Below are 8887 nucleotides of genomic sequence, written 5' to 3'. Positions count from 1 at the left end.
GTTAGGAGACTTTTGGTTGCCACAATTTAAACAGTCAATATGAAGGAAAATAAATAATGGTCCAAAGTTGTGATACAGTGGCTTGCAAAAGTATTCGGCCCCCTTGAACTTTTCCACATTTTGTCACATTACAGCCACAAACATGAATCAATTTTATTGGAATTCCACGTGAAAGACCAATACAAAGTGGTGTACACGTGAGAAGTGGAACGAAAATCATACATGATTCCAAACATTTTTTACAAATAAATAACTGCAAAGTGGGGTGTGCATAATTATTCAGCCCCCTGAGTCAATACTTTGTAGAACCACCTTTTGCTGCAATTACAGCTGCCAGTCTTTTAGGGTATGTCTCTACCAGCTTTGCGCATCTAGAGATCCTTGCCCATTCTTCTTTGCAAAACAGCTCCAGCTCAGTCAGATTAGATGGACAGCGTTTGTGAACAGCAGTTTTCAGATCTTGCCACAGATTCACGATTGGATTTAGATCTAGACTTTGACTGGGCCATTCTAACACATGGATATGTTTTGTTTTAAACCATTCCATTGTTGCCCTGGCTTTATGTTTAGGGTCGTTGTCCTGCTGGAAGGTGAACCTCCGCCCCAGTCTCAAGTCTTTTGCAGACTCCAAGAGGTTTTCTTCCAAGATTGCCCTGTATTTGGCTCCATCCATCTTCCCATCAACTCTGACCAGCTTCCCTGTCCCTGCTGAAGAGAAGCACCCCCAGAGCATGATGCTGCCACCACCATATTTGACAGTGGGGATGGTGTGTTCAGAGTGATGTGCAGTGTTAGTTTTCCGCCACACACAGCATTTTGCATTTTGGCCAAAAAGTTCCATTTTGGTCTCATCTGACCAGAGCACCTTCTTCCACATGTTTGCTGTGTCCCCCACATGGCTTGTGGCAAACTGCAAACGGGACTTCTTATGGTTTTCTGTTAACAATGGCTTCTTGCCACTCTTCCATAAAGGCCAACTTTGTGCAGTGCACGACTAATAGTTGTCCTATGGACAGATTCCCCCACCTGAGCTGTAGATCTCTGCAGCTCGTCCAGAGTCACCATGGGCCTCTTGGCTGCATTTCTGATCAGCGCTCTCCTTGTTCGGCCTGTGAGTTTAGGTGGACGGCCTTGTCTTGGTAGGTTTACAGTTGTGCCGTACTCCTTCCATTTCTGAACGATCGCTTGAACAGTGCTCCGTGGGATGTTCAAGGCTTTTGAAATCTTTTTGTAGCCTAAGCCTGCTTTAAATTCCTCAATAACTTTATCCCTGACCTGTCTGGTGTGTTCTTTGGACTTCATGGTGTTGTTGCTCCCAATATTCTCTTAGACAACCTCTGAGGCCGTCACAGAGCAGCTGTATTTGTGCTGACATTAGATTACACACAGGTGCACTCTATTTAGTCATTAGCACTCATCAGGCAATGTCTATGGGCAACTGACTGCACTCAGACCAAAGGGGGCTGAATAATTACGCACACCCCACTTTGCAGTTATTTATTTGTAAAAAATGTTTGGAATCATGTATGATTTTCGTTCCACTTCTTATGTGTACACCACTTTGTATTGGTCTTTCACGTGAAATTCCAATAAAATTAATTCATGTTTGTGGCTGTAATGTGACAAAATGTGGAAAAGTTCAAGGGGGCTGAATACTTTTGCAAGCCACTGTACTTTTATTTTGAGCTTAATTTTTTTTTCTTCATATCTTATTAGTTGCTTTGCTGCCTAATACATACCATTTTAGGTAAGATTCTTGATGTAGGCATTCTCTATTAAAATAAAGACAGCAAAGTTTATTCCATTATGAATAAGAAAGTAAAATAATCTGCATGACTTGAAAGAATGTGAAATAACCAAGGTGACTTCATAAAAATCCTGCTAGTACAATATCTGCATTGTTTTTAAAGTAGTGACAAGTTTCTATTATATGGAGACTCCATTTTATTTCTCTTCACAGCTGCTTTGCTGCATGTACAACTAACATTAAGTGAATGTCTCTTTACACTTAATGTTCTTGACACTAAAACTGCTAATTCCTGTCTACACTTAAGGAACAGGCTGAATGTTATGAATTTGCACAATCTATCTCACAATATTAAAGATATTGTAGCTTATATTTAACTGCTTCTTAAAATGTACCAGAAGCACTGAGCTAGCTCTTCAGAAAATCTCTCTTTATTACTGATTGTAAAATATCCATAGCTGTATTTAAATTACTTTTCTGGAATTAATTTTTAAAACATTCAACTTGTAAAAAAACTTCTGTTTTTATAAATAAGTGAGGTTACTGGAACAAGAAAAAAATATATATATATCTACATACACTCATTTTAAAAATTTACAAAACATAAAATAAAGGGAGAAATAAGGAAGAAAATAAAAGAATAATACAAAAAAATGGATTAAAAAAAAAAACCCTGCCCAAGTAGTCAACGTTTTCCAGGGGCAAATAGTAATTGTTCCAGAGGCAACTCTTCTTTAGGCACAATGTTGTATATCTTGTGGTTCTGTCCAAAAGTTGTCTGGTTTTGGAGCAACGTTTATAATTTTATCTTTTCAATTCTACATGTCAGTGTCACCAGATGCGTTTCAAAGAGTGTCAGAGGCATCAAATAAGTCAGGCTACTGTACACGTCATGGTGGTGATGATGTGTCTTTGATTGGTATCTCTCCTATGTTTTAATGCTGATTGGACAATGAAGTTTTTTTTTTTTTGTTTTTGTTTTTAAATTTTTAATACTGTGATTTGGAGGACCGCTTCTGTTTTTTATTTTGTACTGTGAATGGGCCATAGCGGAGTGCCTTACTACAAGTGGCTATCCTCAAGATCAGCATGATCCCCCAACAGGGGAAGCCCGGGATGGTAACATATAAGCTTTGTTCTTCATATCAACATATTTGTGCAATTTGGCAACCTTGCTGTCCCTGTAAGAACAGAACTAGAGTTTCTATGCTATTGTGGGAGATATGCGAGATATAATTAATCTTCCTAGTCAATATTTGACAATTTGATCCTTCAATTTTTTATGATCCCTTTCTTGAACATGCTAATACCAAATATGTTTAGTTTAGAAATCCCAGCAGTACACCACCAAATTTATGCTTCAGAAGTGCATACTTAAGATTTCAAGGCAAAAAAATTCACCAACAGTAGGTTTAAAATAGTAAACCATGCATTTTTGAAAAGAACAGATTTTGATGAATCCAAAATAGATAAAAATGTTTTTCTACTCCAAACTACCAATTTTACTCCTAAATTTAGCAGTTTTTGTAAAAATGTTTGAAATGTTTTAGCGATTCCCATCCACAGCATCTTAACTTCTAAAGGTCATTTGGTAACCAGATAAAAGGCCCTTAATGTGAATGCCAGGAGTCCCCTAAATAGTTTGATGCCAAATGTGTATAGGTTTACCTAAGTATGTGGCATGTAGGGGCCCCAAAATGAGAATGTGGGGTAAAGCCACAAAAAAAGTACCATCACCCCAGAAAGTCATATATTTTTGGAAAGTACACATCCCCCCAAATACAAAATAGGTACATACGTCTTTCTGCTCTGATCTACCAAAACACAAAGCTTTTAGGTACCAAGATAAAACATCCTAAATATGAATTCCAGGGATCCACTAAGCAGTTTGATAACCAGTGTGTATAGGTTTACCTAAGTATGTGGCATGTAGGGGCCCCCAAGGTGAACATACCCCCATATAATCTATTGTTTCTGTCATTTTACCTACTGAAAAATCAACACATTTACTGCATTTTATGTGGGGTAAAACAACAAAAAAAATACGCTCACCACAGAAAGTCATATAAGATTTAAGTATGTGTTATGTAGGGACCCAATTATGTGTCATAAGATCCCCTAATTGTACAAAGACAGCCCCAAAAACCATATATATTTTTGGAAAGTACACATTCTGATGAATCCAAATAAGGTAAAGACATCCAATAACGTGTCTGGGTGCAGGGTATGCACCCACCCCCGACACATTTTTTGTGCCGAATTTGCACCGGTGCAAACGTAATCACAGTGGTGTGAGCATCCAGCAGACCCCCTTTGCACCCCGGTATTTCTACCACTGAAGATCTTTCTACACCAAACAACCAAATGGCAAAACTTTCCTAAACTTAGTAGTTTTTATGACATTTTGGAAAATCACCTAATGTTGCAATTTTACGCTAACTTTGGTAAAATGTGCCCTCCTTCTAGGCTGCATCTGTGGAGAAAAAATCTGTGGGGTCCATGTGATCGGGGGGCTCATGTAGATTGTTTAAATTATTATGTTTTAGCTCTACTCGGCTCTACTCTTATACATCTACTCAGCTTTACTCTTCTGCTTTACTCACTTATTATTTGTGCTGATATGTGTATGCGTGCCCAAGGTTCACTGAAGCTCTCTGCTTTCTATGCTGTGTCGGGTTCGGCATGCGCCGTTAATATCATTGCTGTGCACTGAACTCGACTCAACGTTGTTTAAAGGTAAACCTTGGCCAAGCACATGTACATCAGTGCAAATAATAAGTTAAAACAGATGCGGAGGAGTAGATAATAATTTAAAAAAGCTACATAGGTTAATTCACCCCTGGCTGGAAGGGGTATCCCTAACAGCAGACACGTGGCCTGTTGTGTCTATTAGAAATCGTGTCCTGTGATGATCATGTTTCAGGACTGAAGTGGCAGCCCCCTGGCTCATTGCCAAGGAAGTTGGGGTGCATTTGACTCTCTGCACCAGCAGCAAAAGCCACTAGGGCACAGAGAAAGCCTTTACTGTGAAGCACATAGTGCTATGTTCTTTCCTGCAAGATAGTAACTACATGCTTGGCAGGTAAAGGGTTATGGCATTTTTTAGCTGCAACAAAGTACGAACTGCAAATTGCACTGTGTGTCCAGGAAAGATTTAATTAATAAAGTTGCCAATTTCTTCCTATCTAGTAAAAGCCACTGGTAAATCTATATATTTTAGATACAAGAAGAATCTTCTACATATGGTATCTAAAATTGAGAGTTTTTTTTCTTAAATAACTGGTCTTTATATTTGGATATCATTGTCAAGAAAGAAAATTTATGTATACCTCTAACTCTGGGCTTTATTGCCGATTTATTTTTAATTTGAATATTTTGTGTTATATATATCTGTCGTCAATTTGTATTACTTTCTGTAAAATCATTATGACCTTGTTCCTTATTTTTAGCAGAGATTTTTTGCTTATTGTATTCAACTGATTGTGATGTATCATTGTATCACTTTTATTGAAAATATGTGTAAACATGTAACTAAATGTATTTCAAAATGTCAGTAAAGATTACTGAAAACAAAAGAAACATATTGCTGTGCTTCAAACTGTATCAAGAAGCAATGAATACAGCTGCTTACAATATCACTAGCTTAATAGTATGGGTTTCCCTTGGTAAGAGGCTGCACACAAGCCTAAAATCATCATGGATAATGCCAAGCTTCACCTTGACTGACGTAAATGTTATGAAATCTGACTCTGCAGCAGTGAAAACACGCTTCACCATATTTTAGTTTAACTGAGACAGAGGAAAACTTCAAGCAAGCCTGCAAGTGTTTGATCAATATGATCAATGTGACATATAATGCTGATTATTGCCAGTTCAAAGCTGATGAACAGGGTTAGCTGTTAAAACCAATTGGAGAAGTAATGATGAGCTTGGAAAATAGAGAATTTTTGTAAAAAAAAAATGCAAAAAATGTTCTTGGACGAAAAAGGCTTAATCACTGTGGGGGTGCAATATGTTGATATGCATATCCTAGTCATTATAGTGGATAAACATTATTTGAAATACTGACAAATAAGGGCAATGACACACATGGAGATTAGTCGCTTATCATAAATATAATATATAATATAAATGGCTCTTGAGCTTGTAAATCCAAAGCAACATCTATGTTTTTCCACCAGCGATTTACATTATTGAGGGAGGGGAAAAACATTTGAAGGCGTTTAGTCGCCCGCAGTAGAGGAGATTTTGGGTGACTAATTTCCATGTGTGTCATTGCCCTTAATCTACAGTCTTGTACCTGCCTAAACCAAAAAACGCCTTCCAGTAAAAGACTGTCTAACAATAAACACATAAAAATAGCAAAATAATCTTTCAGTGAATTGCCAGCCAAAGGAGGTTCTGCATAACAACAGAAATGCAATTCTTAGCAACCTTCTAATATATATTTATTTAATGCATTGGTCTGTAATTGTAGCTGCAAATGAAAGTCTGGTTGTTTATATTTTCTGCACTTTTGGGTCTGGCTCCTAAAACAATGAACCAAAAGCCAATTACAGGTTTAGCAGACCTGAAGTGAACTAATTACTGCTGTGTTGTTTCATAAGCCAAAATAAAAGAAAGAGTAAACAACCACTATTACATTTACAATTCACATCTAAAAAATTGATAATTGAAATGATGTATAGCATTACTTTTCTTTTTTATGCAAACAAATCCATTTTTTAGTTGAGATACCCTTTTAAATATTTAGTTTTTGATCCCTTTTAATAAATTTCTAATTAACTGTAGAAGATACTGGATACAACATTCTAAATTAAAAAGGAAAAAAAGCTTTCAATTTAAAATCAATGCTTGGGCCCCCAGGGTCCAGACTATTAATTTGAAAAATCCATTAGGATTCCCTACACTTTAACTGTTGAATTTTATCGACCTTATTTCAGCTGGGGAATATTTCATCAGTAAAGACGACAATGGTTTTTTTTTGTAAACTAAAATGTTTAGAGACACAACGACCTTGATTAAATAATGACTATTTTTGTCGCCTACTTTAATGATATGCTGTTAGTTAAAGTTTTTCTTTCTTTAGCTTATACATGGGATGCTGTGAAAGAGACATGTGCTCTAGCTTGAAGTGATACTGACACTTAAGAACTACTCTTCAAAATATTAATGTACATAAAAAGTTACCTATAGGTCATGTTTCTCATTTTTTACTGATAGTGCTGTTTTGTAAGTAATTGCTTTTTGAAGTTCCTAAACCTGACTGTTTTGCCAACCTGACTGTCCCTTCTCAGCCTGTCAGTTACAGCTTCTAATGCTAACAGCCTACTGCTGCACACGTATGGCAGCCCCCTCATAGAGGAACATGGGGGATCAGATAGGTAATGTAGAAGTATTGGGCAAATACATTTATGCCAAAATTTTAAAGAGCATGCAAAGACAATGTTATGACCGTTGTAAAAAGGGTCTTATTGGTGGTGTCAGTATCTCTTTAATGGCAGGGTTACTTCTATTTACAGGACACATTCATTGGATATATCATATTGCATGGATACAATGCATTCATTTTTTTAGGCAAAACAATTGCAAAAGCATGGCCAAAAACATTGCAAGCTTTAAACTTTATTCCATGAATGCACTAGTTCTGCTAAAAATGTGTTGAAAATAACAGTGCTTCAGTTCCCTATAGTTGCCCTCGGCAATGCACAGTCCTTCATGCCTCCATTCTGAATGAGACACTGCTGTCCCTTTTGACACAGGGAAACCCTGGAGCTATGGCCACCTCCTGGCCAGCTGTTCCCACAGCAACCTGCGTCAATAGGTCTCAGAATCGGTCTCAGATGTGCAGTGCAATTGCGTCAAGAGAATCGTCCATTTGCATGTGCAATGTCATCAGAATTCTGGGGGAAAATGCTGCATTGTGGGAGAAAAAATGGCGATTGTGCTCACATTTTTGCACACTGCATAAAGGTAAGTGAAATTCAAGTATGTAATTCTCTGTCACTTAGCTGTGAGTTGCAGGTGCCTGCAATATAAGAGTCATACATTCAACCAGTTGGAATTGTCTGTGAGCCAGCCATCATCAGGTGTCCATCATATGTAATGTTATGAAGACCATGGCACTGTAGCCAGTCTCTCTGGATGTAAAAGAGAAAAAGTCATCAGTTATTGCAGAAAAGGATTGTTCAAATTGTGATGAAAGAACCTTAATCAACTTCCAGACAAATTCAAGCTGACCTTCACTCACAAGGAACAACTCAATAATAGGGAACTCTGGGGAAGATCCCATTGCTGACAATGAAACATATGAAAACCCACCTGGAGCCTACCTGAACAAACTCAAATCCTTCTGGCAGAATGTTTTGTGAACAGATGGGATTGAGAGTTTTTGTTTACAGGAAAAATCTTAAAAAATAAAAGAAATAAAGGAAACCATTCCTACAGTGAAACATAGAGGTTTGTAATATTTTGGGGTTGTTTTGCTGCCTCTGGAATAACATGAAAGCCAGAGACTAGTTTGCTTGCCATGTGGGGTGCTGAAAGTGTTTTCCCCTGAACTGACAGTTGTCCTGCTGTGGGTTTTGTATGGCTGGTATTGGATTAGATTTGGATCCAGTATTGGAATAGCTGAACCATTTATTTTTCTGCCCATGATAACATCAGTGAATAAGCAAGAAAATGAAACCACTTTCATTTGTCCATTTCCTTAGAAAAGGACCCACTTTTTAGTCACCGTTTGAGTAAGAGAAGTCAACAGCCATTTTTGATGGGGAATTACCATCTAGCAACTTTCTGCATAAAGGGTGATCCCAAAAGAAGGAAAACAAGTTACTTCTCTCTCTTCTTTTTGCAGAGCTGCCAACTTTCACACTGTGAAATCCGGGTGGAGGCTTGTGGCACATGCAGAGCGCTGCTGAAAATTTGCAGCAGAATCCAGAAGTGAAGTCATGCAGAACACTTAAAAATCAAGGGGAATGTGGCAGGATTTTAAATTTATAAAGGAACCTGTCACGGTTGCACCTTATCACTTTTATTATTTGCTTTGTGAAGTGTTCTAAACAGTGATAGATGTGTGCATCACTTGTTGTCTTATTTGTTATTCACAAAAGTTTAGGTTCTCTTACTTTGTCCCATATC

Source organism: Xenopus tropicalis, chromosome 5, assembly GCF_000004195.4.
Source record: "Xenopus tropicalis strain Nigerian chromosome 5, UCB_Xtro_10.0, whole genome shotgun sequence".
In the NCBI taxonomy this organism is placed as follows: Eukaryota; Metazoa; Chordata; class Amphibia; order Anura; family Pipidae; genus Xenopus; species Xenopus tropicalis.
The sequence above is the reverse complement of the archived record's forward strand: the minus strand, read 5'-3'. Positions refer to the sequence as shown.